This window comes from Charadrius vociferus, unplaced genomic scaffold, assembly GCF_000708025.1.
Source record: "Charadrius vociferus isolate BGI_N301 unplaced genomic scaffold, ASM70802v2 scaffold1, whole genome shotgun sequence".
Lineage (NCBI taxonomy): Eukaryota > Metazoa > Chordata > Aves > Charadriiformes > Charadriidae > Charadrius > Charadrius vociferus.
The window spans coordinates 9060800-9076427 of NW_009647680.1; positions in this window are offsets into that span (position 1 = coordinate 9060800).

The following is a 15628-nucleotide window of genomic DNA, read 5'->3' on the forward strand; positions in this document are numbered from 1 at the left end:
AAAGCTCTGTTTTCAACATAGCTGTTGCAGAAGCAGAGTAACACACTGGTCCTGTGAGACTCCTGCAAATCCCAGAAGTTGGCAGCCTTCACAGCACACTGTTAGACTCTACTTTTTTTTCTGAAGTTTTGGCCTATGATTAATTGGTTTAATTTTGCTTAGCAAAGTTCAATTTATGCTTTACAGGCACCATTAGTGTTTGAGTGTCTGCTTCTGTGGTGATGGATGCCATGTAGAGTTGGGTGGGAAATGGTTTTCCTGTCCCCACAAGTCTTCAGGATTTTAAAAAAAAAAAATCCTACTGAAGTCAAACCAAGCCCTCTTAAGAAGAGGATGGAAAAGAGCATGTGCATGTTGTGCTATTAGCATGATTTGATTTTCAGAAAAGCCACTTAGGACATCAAGATCCTCCTAGGGCTCCCTGAGGCAAGTCCCTCTCCCTCACCCTCCAGTGCCCAAGCTCTTTATGTGACTAAATACATGTTTATTGAAGCAAGGACTTTGGTGTGTGGATTTCTCACGTCCCAAATTAGTTTTTAACCATGCGACTAAAGACCTTGTCTCTTTTCTGGCTGAATGAATATTTCATTATTTATACAGCTGCAAGAGGACCTCACTGGTCACCAAGCAGCCAGGTCTTTTGGGGTGAGTGACTTTCTGCTTCCCAGTCACATAACCGCAGCCAGAAAGTTTCTTTCGTAAAAAAGTTTAGGTGGAAGCTGATGTGGTTTTTGTGACTGGCACCAGTTTCAACAAATTCATAATTTCACGTGAATGACAGAAAAGGGGATTTCATCAAAGATTGCAGGCCAGCAGTTGTGTTCAGCAGCAGGTCCCATGCAAATCCATGGCGACCACGGTTTAGATTGTCAAAGTGTTATAATGTGGATTATCTGGAAGTACAATGGATGTATGCAAAGCTCCCAATAGCCAAATATAACTGCCCTGAGGCATTTGAAAATTTCTGTTGCACAAAAACCTGAAGTGCATTGGATGTGGCACACTCCTGGTTCAGCCTCAGCCATCTCTGTGAGCTAAATCCATTTTACAGCGGAGTAGAGCGCTTGCCCTTTAATTGAGAAAATTAGTTAGGAGATTATCACATCTCATCAATGGCTAGAATCCTCAAGTGGCAAGATGGTCGGGTGAAAATATGTTTTATTTTTAGTACATCGTTGCTGTGCTCTAGAAATAAAATGCAAAGTGCAGGAAGGCAGCAATTTCAAGGGGAGCTTTTAGAAAGGAGACCCGAGGGCTGCTATTCACACCATTACTAAATTCTTGTTCCTGTCCAAAACGATGTGATCTGAAATGTGGTCATTATTTATCTATTTACTTACTTGTCATGGGATTCTCAAAGCTTTTGTTTTGCACAAAATGATTGACTTAGCACAGTTGACGGCAAACTTTTGATTGCAGAGTCTTTGCATTGCATTAGCACCTAGAGACGTCAGTTGAGATCAGGACCATATGTGCATACATGGCTATACTGACAGGCAAGGCTTGTCTGATGAGCTAATGATTTATTTCAGCCAAAAATGCATTAATATGTTTTGATACTACTTTTTAAGATGAGGAAACAGTTAGCCCAAGGTCACACAGAAAGTCACCATGACAGGCAGGAACTGAATGCAGGTTCCTGTAGCTAATTTGTGAGATTATTTTTTTCATCTCTGATTCATTGATAAGCAGCAAAGCAGTTTGATAGAAAAGCAGAGATTAAATAGCTCCTCCCCTTCCCTTCCCTTCCCTTCCCTTCCCTTCCCTTCCCTTCCCTTCCCTTCCCTTCCCTTCCCTTTTTCCCTTTTCCCTTTTCCCTTTTCCCTTTTCCCTTTTCCCTTTTCCCTTTTCCCTTTTCCCTTTTCCCTTTTCCCTTTTCCCTTTTCCCTTTTCCCTTTTCCCTTTTCCCTTTTCCCTTTTCCCTTTTCCCTTTTCCCTTTTCCCTTTTCCCTTTTCCCTTTTCCTTTGTGTCTGTCTTTAAAAACAATGTCACATTTTCTTGCTTCTGTTTTTTTCCAGTGGGCAAACCTACGTTTCAGGAATGAGGAAAAGACACATTAAAAATATTTGTGGCTTATTAAAATGAGGTGGTCCCAAGGCTATCTTTTCTCGGGACATTATAATAAGGAAAACCTAGCAGCCACTTAATTTGGTTAAAAATAATTAGACTCATAAGTGTAAACATGTTTCATATCATGAGGTGTAGGAAGATCTAAGCACTGTGGTTTAAAATACCAATAGCTGTGCAAATCACAGAGTCTTTCATGGGGTTCATTCAGTCCTTAATCATACAAACTCCCAAGGCTTTAAGAGCCATTCAGTCTGGGAAAACAAAGCTGAGTCTGAAAGACAGGGATTTCCCTGGTAAACATCTCTAACCTCTCTTTATGAGGTGTGTGAGGAGGTCACCAAACCAAATCAGGAGATAGAGACCAGGGGATGGGGTCATACCAAGGATTTTAAAGAATTGTAAGATGGCTGTTGTGAAGACAATATGCAGTAAATCCAGGGAAACTCAGCTGAGACCAAAGCCTTTCAGAACAAGTGGTGCAACTCCAGGTAACAAGAATCATAGGATTATGGGAGAAAGAGCTGAGGAATAAAATTTTTGCTGTTGATTTTACCTAGAGACAGAATTTCATATTAGGGCTCCTGATGTTTATTCCCTTTTCAGCCAAGTCGCACGTCTCCTGGGGGTGTCCTGCAGCAGGGAACTGTCATCTGCTTTAGGGGCTAACAGAGAAGGCTTGATCGAGAGCATCTGAACTTGAGAGAGGTGGTGCAAAGGCAGTCTCAGTAGCAAACCTAGTCATAAGACAAAGTCGGGTATGGCCAATATTAATGCAGGAAGAACCCTGAGGCAAGAAGAAAGGAACTGAGCCATGGTCCCACAGTAGGATCTGAGGATGAGCTGCTGAGAACACACAAGACAAATGTGAGGAGCCAAGGGCTCACAAATGGGCATCAGGGAGAAAAAAAAAAAAATTATCTACAGAAATCTAGCGAGTCTGCAAGTGCCACCTGTGTCCCTTATCCCTTTCTGTCCCTCTCCCCATGCAGGAAGTGTGGCTCAGATGACAGTATCCACTGCTTGTAAGAAGGGTGGGGCAAGGATCCAGGAAGTCAGGACATGATAGCCATCCCGAAAGCTTCTCCATGGTTTGCACCTTTATTCCTAGTCTTGCTTCATGGCAAAGCCACAGCTTTACTAAAGACCCAACGGTCTTTACAGTGGCTTTGAGGTTATAGCACAGGGCAGTCAAAAAAATATCACTGTTCCTGCAACAGACTTGGTCTAGGACCTTGAAAAGCCTCTTAATCTCTTCCTGCCTCTGTTGACCCATTTATAACTTAAAGAAAATAATATTTATCTCTCTGATGAGGTGATGTCATGAAGCGGAATTCATGGAATCGTAGAATGATAGAATGGTTAGAGTTGGAAGGGACCTTGAAGATCATCTAGCTCCAACCCCCTGCCATGGACAGTGACACCTCCCACCAGACCAAGTTGCTCAAAGCCCCATCCATCCTGGCCTTGAACACCTCCAGGGATGGGGCAGCCACAGCTTCTCTGGGTAACATGTTCCAATGTCTCATCCCCCTCAAAGTAAAGAATTTCTTCCTAATATCTAATCTAAATCTCCCCTCTTTCACTTTAAAACCATTACCTCTCATCCTATCAGTTCACTCCCTGATACAGAGTCCCTCCCAATCTTTCCTGTAGCCTCTTTAGGTACTGGAAGGGACTATAAGGTCTCCCTGGAGCATCTCTTCTCCAGGCTGAACAACCAGAACTCTCAGCCTGTTCTCAATGGTGAGGTGCTCCAGCCCTCTGATCATCTTCGTGGCCTCCTCTGGACTCATGAATAGATATCAAGTCTCCTGAGCTCCTTAGAGTACAAGATTCATGACAGTCTAATTTTTACTCTGGGTTCCTGAAGCCTTATGCAGTTGTTGTGTCTGTCCATCTGTTTATCAGTACCCTTACTAAAAACTGAAATCATTGTTGAATTAATCATGTTGGACAAGGGCTAAAAGTCTCCAAGAAAATATAATGAGCTACTGATAAGTTTCATGAAAATTAATGGGAGAGTAGGAGGAAAAGGCTGAAATTAATACCCTCCGAATCTGGGAGCAATCCTCAGCTGAGGCAGGCTGCGTTAGGTTGGGTTTTTTTTGCTTGGTCTGACACTGCACAAAGCCTGTATGTAGTGACCAGCCAGTTATCACATGCATATTTTGGAACCGGCCACAGCATGTGGTACCTTTTGCCAGTTGGTAATTGCTCAAAGACAACCTGGAGGCATGGAGGGTACCAAGGGGAAATGATTATCTAGAGGATATCTACGGGCGTTGGAAGCGGGAGATGAGATCATAGGCAAGTCAGAAAGGAAAGAAAAAAAATGGGGCTGTTGTAGTGGAGGGGGTTGTAGATAGAGCAGAGCAGAACCCCGTAGTTTTGCAGACACTGTTATGTCCCCTACTTGCAGAAATACTTGTTAATTATTATTAGAACATCTGTTTACTATTTTGACTGGCTGATTTCAAAAGAGTTTACAAAATGACAGGAAATGATACAGAAATGCGAAACATTATTTTTATTTTTTTTGTGAAACCCAATATTTATTTCTGAAAACATTCATTAGTAAGGGAAGCCTCAGAAAGACATTTCAAAAACGTATGTTTAACTCAAAAGCCCAAAATATAGGAATAAAATCAGCTTCATCTTTGATACTGACATTCAACAGACAACTTTGAAACCCTGTTATAGAATAAATCTGAAAAACACAATAGCTGCTAGCAGTTTTTCAAGGAATGAAGCCATTGTAGCCGTGGGATCAGGTACTGCTCCTGCTTTGACAAGGAAAGATTTGGGATGTCAAACATTCAGCATGCAGCAACGCATATCACCTGTTCAAGTGATGTTCAGTCAGTAAGGAAAGGTAATTGCCGGCAGCTTTATAACTCTGTACCTCCCTCTGTACGGTGCCAAAAAAGATCAGCATTGATGTTGGCTTCAAATAAATCTACATGCTCACTACCTTATGATAAGGGGATAAGAAGTGTTTGGCATGAAAGCTGAACAGTAGAAGAGACAAAGCTAGATGGTGATGGTGGTGGTGATGGTTGGATTAGGATTCATGAACGTAAAGTTTTATGTCCAAGATGACAATTGGAACAAGTCTCATTATTTATTTATTTTTTTAATAATTATTATTGCAAGAATGTATAACTGATATCCTAATGTGTATAAAAGTCTTATACCCCATCCGGCAGAGAGGTGATGACAACTCAAAACTGCCAAACAAACTGAGCTACTTAATAGGAAGTTCACTGTAAGGGTCAGGTATCACAGATTGAATTTGAATAATCTTAACATCTATGAAAAACTGCGTCTTCTATGCTTTGTTCAGACACATCTTTATTTTAAGTTCAGATGCAGATGTAAGTCCAAGATAACCTTATCTTTTGTACACCTCTAAGTAAAGAGGAAGGAGAGGGAGAAAGACGGTAGTGCAAACACTATCTGTCCATCCTTTAGAACAAGAGGTAATGGGCACAGACTTGAAAGTAGGAAGTTCCATCTTAACATGAGGAGGAACTTCTCTCCTGTGAGGGTGGCACAGGCTGCCTAGAGAGGTGGTGGAGTCTCCCACTCTGGAGACATTCCAAACCCTCCTGGACGCCGTCCTGTGCAACTCTTGTAGGTGCCCCTGCTCTGGCAGGGGATTGGACTGGATGATCTCCTGAGGTCCCTTCCAACCCTGACCATTCTGTGATTCTGTGATTCTGTGACCCTTGGTTTTGCTTTAACAATGTGAGTAAACTGTCCTCCAAGATATGCACTTTGTGCTTGTTTAGCCTAATGTCATGTCATTGACTGCTACTCATTTTGTGCATAAATATTTATGGGACAAAGACGACTCCTACTATTAAGAATTGGGGTTTGGCCAAAACACATTTCCCTTTTTTTTTTTTTCTTAATGAAGTACACTAACCAGCTTACTATGTATGTGAAGAGGTGGGTGTAGGTGTAATTTATTTTACACTGTCAAACAGATAGACTAGCAGATTCCTAAATGCTGGTAACCTGCTTGTTTTCTATGAAGCAAGGTGTCTGATCCATATCATTTCCAATGACCAGAGTCAAGTAATAGAAGAGAAGTGGCAGAGAAACCATGACTCTGCTACCTATGCATGGGGAAAAGGAAAGTTTTATGATTCAAATTCAACAGGAATAAGTGGAATATTTTTATGTCTTGGATGTTTTAGTATGTTGGAGATCTGGATAACTTGCAAAGTTTTGGTATAATGGAAATGAAGGGAAACTAGAATTTAGCCTGGAAGAGAAGTACTGTGTTCTGTTCCAAAAGAAGAATTGCTACTGCCCAGTTTGTGTCTTAAATTTTTTATAGAATCATAGAATAGTTTTGGGTTGGAAGGGACCTTTAGATGTCATCAAGTCCAACCCCACTGCAATGAGTAAGGACATCTTCAACTAGACCAGGTTGATCAGAGCCCCATCCAACCAGACCTTGAATATTTGTAGGGACGGGACATCTACCACCTCTCTGGGCAACCTGGGCCAGTGTCTCATTACTCTCATCATAAAAAAATTTCTTCTTTAAGTCCAGTCTAAATTTACCCTTTTGTTACCCCTTGTACTGTCACTATAGGCCCTGCTAAAAAGTCTCTCCCATCTTTCTTATAAGCCCCCTTTAATTACTGAAAGGCCACAATAAGGTGTCCCTGGAGCCTTCTCTTCTCCACACTGAACAACCCCAACTCTCTCAGCCTGTCCTCCCAGCAGAGGGAGGACATTCCAGCCCCCTGATCATTTTCATGTCCCTTCTCTAGACCCTCTCTAACAGGTCCATGTCTTTCTTATGCTGGGGCCCCCAGAGCTGGACACAGTACTCCAGGTGGGATCTTATGAGAGCAAAGGCATAAAGCATTGTGCCCTTTAGTCTTCAACTAAATCTTTTTTTGGGGTGGTGTTTTTTGGGGATTTTTTTTTTTTTGGTAGCCTACCAAATACCCTGCAGTTTCATAAGAGGCACAATGCTTCCAGTGTTACAGATGCCTTTTCCTATGAAGTTGACAGACCTTCCCATCTCCTTGAGTTTCTTCATCATTATGTTTGCCTGATCCCTAGACTATTTCTACCATTTCTCGGCTTCTTTTACACTTCCACTCAATTTTTCCCAGGCTGTCCCTACCGAGAAAATGTATCTGAAAATAATACCTAAAGAAGAGACCTTTCGAGAGGTCCTTTTTCAAGAATCTCTCTTTTTTGAACCTTTCTACAGCCTTGACAGGACACAATAACTTCTAAAATACCCTATATCTTGGTCAAGAACAGGCTCTGCCTTCATACAGTGAAGTTCTACACAACCCCTCTATTTGCATGAGCAAGCGCAAGGGCAGCTTTTTGCACAGATTTTTCCATTCAGGCCTGCCAAGCAATTCAGCACTGCCATGCCCTAGAGGGATCTACATAGGAACTTTTGTGTCATCAGGTCTTTCACATCTATAAGCATTTCTGTGCAGAAAAAGGCTGAGGTGCACTGTTGGAGTAGTCTGGAGGAGTTTCCTCTCCCAGTGCTTATATACTATTTCTTTTGAAGAGACAGCTTCCAGGACTATCATTCTAAGAAGTTTTCAACATCTACTTTATTTTAAATTTTAATGAAAAGCTAAATGGGGAAAAGCAGGTATCTCTGCTAGAAATATAATCCAAGGAGACAAATTGGAAAATTATACTTTGTACTTTAGGTCTGTTTAAAATTGGCCAATGTGTTTACCTTGAAATCCTGTGTGCATTGGATGCATGTGTGTGTGTGTGTGTCCGTATGCATGCATATGTAAGTACAAATACATAGGAATCCTCAGGATTTTATACAGTATTTTTACATTATCTATCAAGGCTGTTTTTCCCTTCCTATATTTAAGCTGAGTTTCTTAAGTTCATGAATCCAAGGCATCCTCTGAAGTATCTGCATATGAACTCGAGCCAAGTCCTAAGGGAGACTTGCATGGCATTTGCACACCCTGTTGACATTTAGAACAAAAGTCAAGCCCTGAAAACATAACAAAATTATGGGTTAGGTCTCTTTTCAGTGCCTGCATAAATTAGAAATACTGTCATCCTTGTCATTTAACACTACGGCTGCATCAGCGTAGAAATTCGTATTAAGAGCACTGACCCACCAGCCATTGAACCTTAAGAATAGGGAATAGATTTCAGAATGGGCTGCAGTGACTTTGCTTTAGAAATCTCAGCAGAGCTGCAGCAGCTACCATGCATTATGGAATTTTCAATGAGAAATGAGTGGTGATGAGAGAAAGAAAAATTACTGGACTGTTTTTCTGTGTAGGAACACATATTTATTTTTAATTTTATTAGTGGCCCAAAATTCTTGTTGTAGATCTCCACTAGATGAAGAATGCCGTCTTCTAACAATCTTAACTTTCATATAATACTTAATATTGATCCTGCTGATTTTAGTGGCTAAAGAGGGCTTGGCCAAGGCCACCTGCCACCTTGTCAATACTCCCTTCCGTTTTGAATTGTCTCGTTGAATTCAATGGGGCTGATCTGGCAGACATAGAAAGTACCCCAGCTTAGATAGGGAGCCTGAGATTTTCAGCATACTTGGTTTAAAAATGTGCTTCTGAAAGAGCTTGGCTCCAGCCCCTTTAGCTGCCCAAATTATATTTATAGTCACACTTGGCATCTACCTGACATGGATCTCAAAGCAGTTTTACAAATCACTGCTCTCAGTTTACAAAGAAGTGAAGAAGACTTGAGTGCACAGTTGCTCAGTAGCGGTTGTCCGGGTTCCTGGTCTGAAGAGTTATGCTCTGAACTGCAGTGTCCCTGCAATGTTGGAAACTATGCAGTCTGGAACAAAACTAAACAAAGCTATCTTGATTCAGTTTGAACTCTACTGTGGTAGGTGTAAAGAAAAAAAGAAAAGGTATAAATGTAAACGCAAGCTACTGGTTAGAACAGTTAGAATGTCAGTAAAGACACTTCAATGCTATATATAGAGAAAATGTATATATAGAATAAAGGACATGGGTGTATTTTATCTTCCGCCGATGCATAAAGTTGTCTGAGTGTAATAATAATTCTCAGCTGGGCCTACCGCTGCATAGATTGCTTACAAATCACTGCAAACAGTTGTACGGAGCAAAGGACAAGACACAGATGAACAGAAAAAAAGCTCCAGGAAAAGCCCAGTCCTGAGCAGGGACACCTCTGGAGACACCCTTACACATCTTACCATTTAAGGCCAAAATCTGCAAGAATGGTGTAGTCATATTTAGCTCCATAATATTTCTTGCAGTTTGCAGGTGCGGTAGAGCTTTACAAAGCTGATGGTCAAATGCTGCAGCTCTTCGGAAAACTCTCTTATCTTGTGGATGGGAAAACATTTGGCATTAAATATTTCAGCAGAAATAGTCCTTTTTCTAGCAGATGATGTCAAAGAGCTGTGAAAGGTTCAGAAAGCAAATAGTATTTAACTTTTCTGGATGAGGGAAACTGAAACTCCAAAATGCCTCGTCTAAGGACCAAAATTTCACTGTGGCATCCTCTGTTCAGACCCCTGTGATCATCGTGACTCCTCTTGGGGGCTGTGGAGGCTACAGTACCTCTATGGCTGCACCCCTGCTGTGCATTAACACATACAGACCAAAATATTTTCCACTTGTTGGTACACGTATGCTATTTTGTTTTGTATTTCACTTCTACAAAAAACATTGTGTCTTTTTCTTCTTGTTGTTTTGTTTTGTTTTGGTTTGTTTTAATTTTCTTTTCTTTTCAAATCAACTTAAGGAAGGAACAGCATCTTTGGAAACATAATTAAGGTCAACGTTTCCTCCCTAATCAGCATCAGGGCCTCGTTCTTTCTCCAGCAGGATGATGGACTGGTTGTAGCCCTGCCAAATTTCTCTGTCCTCAGCCAAATGTGACAATCCCTGGGAAGCTCCTCGTCCAGTTCTTCCTTTGCCTCAGGTCTCTCTCTCCGACACTGTCCCCGCTCAGGCTCACCCTGTTGCAGGCAGTCACTTTTACGAGATGAAAAATATTTTCTTTTTCATTCCCCCTGCAAGGGAAGTCACCATCTGACTGTATTCCTTTTCTGATCTTATTTATATGCCTGTTATTTTTCCTGGTTAAGGGAGGGTAGTAACGACAGAGAATGTTTGGAAAATAGGATGGAAACCATTTTAAAAGTTAGCTAGAGAGATTTAAATGTTAGTATCGTTTCCAGTACCATACCCTAACTGCAGGGACATTCATTGCCAGATTAATGCATACAGTGGGAAATAATCAGGGATATCAGACGTGGACCAAATGCTCTTGCAAATGAAGTGTCTACACTGTGATCACTATGGTCTATCATTTAGTTATCTTTCCTTGCTTAAAAGAAGAAAATCAGACTTTCTTTATCAGGAAGAAGAAAGAAAGAAGACAATCTGTTGTTTCCTATTCATTCAGAGAGCAGTACTTTTAATATACATCTTAAAACATTCTGGTTATCTTTTTCCTTTTCCTTTTCCTTTTCCTTTTCCTTTTCCTTTTCCTTTTCCTTTCCTCTTCCTCTTCCTGCCTTCTTTTTCTTCTTATTTTTCTTTTTTGCCTTTGTTTAATTTAATTTTTTCTTTTCTTTTTTTTTAATATGAATAAAGAAGTGCCTATGGAAATTGTCATTGATTTGACACAGTAAGTGGAAGCCTAATTTTTTACACTTCCAGTGAGATTTAAATCTCAAAGGCATGAGCGGTCACTGCAGACTAACTTCATTTCTGTAATTTGTTTGCCTTCAGTGCAGTGGTACATGGGATAAATTTAGTCATTATTTCCAAATGTGAGATAATAGTCCATATTTTCTGTTTTGCACAGCTGCCATGATGCGACTTCTTGAAATTCACGTGCACAACATTTAACTGGAGGGACAGTGCTCAGATAGATCATCATCTTCTTTCCTGATGTACCAAAGTTTCCCCTGTGTATAAAGCAAAAAATTCCTGTCTGTCTTATACATGATCAGTAAGAATTCTGCCTTGATATCTAGGAATATCTTGATGTATCGTGGTTTTAGTCTCTTTCAGCTGTCCTCTCCCATCACCGTAACAAGATCTGTCCACTGGTTTAGCCCTCTAATCTCTGTAGAAACGCTAGTGTGGACATAGCCTGGGATGCTTTGGGCTGACCTTGTCTGGATCACCTTTTGTGTGTTCCTCAGGCTGTCATTTTGGGTTTTATCACACGGCTTTCTTCATACTTGTACCTGACATCCCCATGATAATGTTTTTGGTATGTTGCTTCGAGCTAGGTCTGCCCTAGTCCAATAGAGTAAATGCTCATTAGTGGCTGGAACACGTTAAGTGAACATCTGAAGCCCATCTCCCCCTTCGCTTTTATCTGAAACGGATCCAGTTTGCTCCAAGGCAACTCTGAGGTGCAAACCAAATAACAGTGACTGGGAACCATCAACAGATTTACCTCGATAGCACCCTCCTCAAGCAGAGTAAAATGTCAATGTAGGTGTATACATGTGAGGCACAGAAAACTTGTTTCCTTTTTATTTCCAGCTTTATTGGGCGGATTATTTAACAAAGAATCTGACCAGCTTTAGTCCTCCTGTAGCAGTATCTCTGCTAGTTTAGATCAGTGTCATAATTCAGTTTGTGAGGCAAATGCCACCTCTCTCCCCTTAAGAATAAATAAATATGTAGTGACATGATGGAATCTCTCCACATATTTCCTCACTCCCCATTTTTCCTACAAAACAGGTATTTGGTGATGTTTTGGTGAAGCTGGATTTAAAATTGAAGCACAGAACAAGCCTTGTTTCACAGCGGTGTGGGTAAACGTGACAGGAGGAGGCATGGTCGGCTAGTCTGAAGCCACTGAGATTGCGGGAAAGCTGGGGAGAATACACAGCCTTTACAAACTCAGGGTATTTGAGAGAACCGGTAGATAAACAAGAAAGGTTTGTGAACAAAACATAAGTAGACTTTTGTTTCTTTTTTTTTTTTTCTTTTTCTAATGGATAATATCTTTGTAATAAATGTAGAGCTTTCCAATTGTGTATCCTATTTTGAAACCTGCTTGTGTGTCCCTGCTATGGCTCTCTGGCTCTTAAAGAAAAATCTTTATAGGGTTTAGTGTACTTATGGTAAAGTGCTACCAGGTTACAACTCCTCTTACAGGAACCCTTGTGAGACTGCAATGACAAGGGTGGTATCAGCAAAATGGCAGAGTATCAGGCCACTCATGGGAGATGCAGAAGCTTCTGGCCAGCCCTAAATGTTTTGGACTTTCCCACTACCTGTAGTCTTAAAGCCTGTGGCAGTCGATGGGCTTGCAAGCGTGGTGGTCCAGTTGGGTCTGGTCCCACAAGGCTAATGGAGAAAGTCATGAGTACTTATCTAAGGGGAAACATAACACCGTGAACATTAGGAGTTGTTCTGCATATTTGAGAGAGGAAAAAAAAAATCAATTTCCATCTGGACTTTACATTTCTACAGCCTATAGCTGGCCCTGGTCATAAAACCACTGATGTTTACAATCTTTAAGTAAGGGCAAGGTGGGGAAAGCCATCAGTTATACAGTACCACACTGGGTATTTTAATGCCTGAAGATGATGCAAGAGGGGAGCAGGGAAGATGGCTTGCAGACAGATTCTTCTTCTCTCCACCAATTTATTCCGTTCCACATATTCCCTTGAATTGTATCTTGCACAAGCCCCAAAATAAGCCTGACTTGTGCATGGTTCTATGGACATCAGTATATTAAAAAACCCCAAAGCGTCCCTGACTGGTGCTGCAAAGAATGTTGTTGGTGGAGGGTATGTGCGTGGCTGTGCAAAGCTGTGAGCAATCAGACAGTTCATTCTTCTTTTAAGAAGTGTTACATGTCCAGGCTGTGGTACTCCGGCTCCTTTCGAAACGTGTCAGCTTAAACAATCTCTGCAGCACACATCCCTCTCCTCTAGTCCTATTTTTTCCACGTGCTGTAAGAGCTGTTCTGTTCCACCCCACAGTCAGCACCAAGATTTTTATATAAATGAAAGTTACTGAAATGATTCGTGACCACTTCATTATCGCTGCTGTGCTGGATGATAGGGGTTGGAGCGTTTTCGGTACCGATAGGAATATCTTTGGATAAAGGGAGGCAGGTAACAGTCTGGGCTGCCTCCAGCAGAGGGAAGTGGTACACACGCACTTCCCAGCGTGCTCCGTCCTGCCGCTGTGCAGAGCAGCCGGGAAAAATGTCAGGTCTTGTGTTTGCAAAGCAGAAATTCCCCCCTCCTCCCAACAGAAATGCCTGATTTAATCCCCTTTGGTTCCTCACCACCTCCATTTCCCCCAGACCAAGAGGTGAGGTGTCTCCAAGCTGACTCTCACGTACAGCCCTTGCAATGAGATTTAGGTAGACAGTGGATTTTAAGTCCCAAATGCAGTTTTGCTTTTAACTGTAAGGTTTTATTATTATATTCCAGCGGCTACTTTAAACCAGGTTGCCTGTTCTCTGAAACTCGTCAGCGGGGATGATGGAGGGACACCCTTGAAAGGTCTAAAGCTTGTACAGGGGGTCCCAGCGCTGCCTAAAGGAGAATCCGTGTGCAGATGGACACATATTCCTGCACACCACACACAGCTGAAGGCTGCCCAGACACATACTTGTGGGTTTTTTTCCTCTTTTTTCTTTGCATACTCAGATCTTTCTGCCACAGGGGCCCTTTTGGGTGTACACACACACGCACGCCTACACAAACTGAACAAAAACACACTCACGTCTCACATGGAAGAAATCCCTTGACCACTTCTCCTTGACAGCTGTACACTTCTAAAATATATTTGAGTCTTCCTTTAGCGTCTCTGCCTTTAGAAAGAGTAGAAGCCTGCTGGAGATTAATTTATGGAGAAGATAATGTCCTTAACCTACACTTCCCTGAACTGCCTTAATACTGTTTGCAAAGCAACCGGATGACTTTGTCTCTCCCTCACCCCACCTAGAGCTGCAGGGAGGCAAATTTTGCCTCCAGCTTTCAACCTTTTGATGCACGGATTTTCCACGCTGAGCTACAGTAGGTGTGTAACAAGAAGATCCTATTAAAGTGAAATCAAGTAGCAAAAGGATTGTCAGCTCAGCAAATCAGAAACATATAGTACCTCTCCTTCCTTCACCACATTCCTTCCTGCTCACTACAAGAAGGAAAGAAGGGGGGAAAAAAGGTGGTGAAGGGGGAGAAAAGAACAACAGAGAAAACAGCAGCACTGGCAGTGTCTGATTTCATATGTTGGAAATTAATCTTTGCTGCTAAAGACACAGCCTCTTTAATGAAGAGGCTGCTGCAATATCATCGCAACAACTAGCAACCCACATGTTCGATTACAACAGGTTGAGCCAGTGCACGCTCCCCTGTGCCACACTCAGAAAAAATAAATCAAATGTCTATACCTGAGGATCCTTCATTTCCTACGCAGAGATCTACATTAATGCAGGCTTTTCACGGTACCTTCCTTTGCCAAGAAGGGGCTGGTGATGGCTTATTTACCTACTTACCTGTCCTTGAGCTATGTGGCTTTTATTTGAATAAATTAAACGGGCTGTTTCAAGTGATGCTTTTAGCCTCTTGAGTCTGGATCTAATTCTCAAAAGAGTTTTTGCTTAAAACCTGCTTTTCAAGTTTTCAACCAAGTATCGACAGTCTGCAGGATGCAGTTCTCTTAAAGGACCTTGGTGCCTATGGGTAAGAAAAAATATCATCCTATCTGGCTACCTTGCCCGCTTTTAGATTTCCTATATATTTATGGCAGTCTAAAAGTGGAATGAGGGCTTGCTAAAACAAGGCAACGTCTTTTTTTCTTAAGTTGCTTTGCTTGCTTGCTGTGTGTGACTATGATTTTCAGCTGCTGGGAGTTACTTTAAATCCACTGTTAACAGATACATTGGTTTTTTTGTTGTTGGTTTTTTTTTTAATGCTGTAATAGTACTTTTAATACTCCTGAGTGGATATACACATTTGCTTTGCTTTGTGTGACCAATTCTCTCTTCCAGGATATTGGTGGTAAATACTTGAAAAACTCATATAGTTAGGAAGTTTGATTTTAATATCTAAAGCAGAGGAAAATCTTGATTTCTGTTTTGGGGTGGGGGGGTGGGGGGGGGTGTGTTGTCATTTATTTACCAGGATCTCAGCAGCAGCAACATTTCAGGGGGCGAATGCTCATTTGTGTAAGCTGACTTGTCTCTGAGGCAAGGCAACTTGTGGTTCATCAGGAAAGCTGGTTGTTGTTATGGACATGCTGTGATTTTTTTTCCTTGTGTGCCTCAGAGAAGAAATAAATAATAAAAAAAAAAACAAACACCAAAAACATTGCACAATAGAAAAATATTCCCTAAAAATATGTGCAAGAAGATGCCTTTTCTTTTTAATACACTGTAGAAAGTTTTAAAGATGTTGACCCAAGCACACTAAAACATAACATGTATTAAATGTGGCATGCTGCTATACTGAACTGTTTTTTATCTGTAGTTTAGTGCTTGTTTTTTTCTCCGTGTTACGCATTATCACTATATTCAAGCATATTGTGTTTTCACATA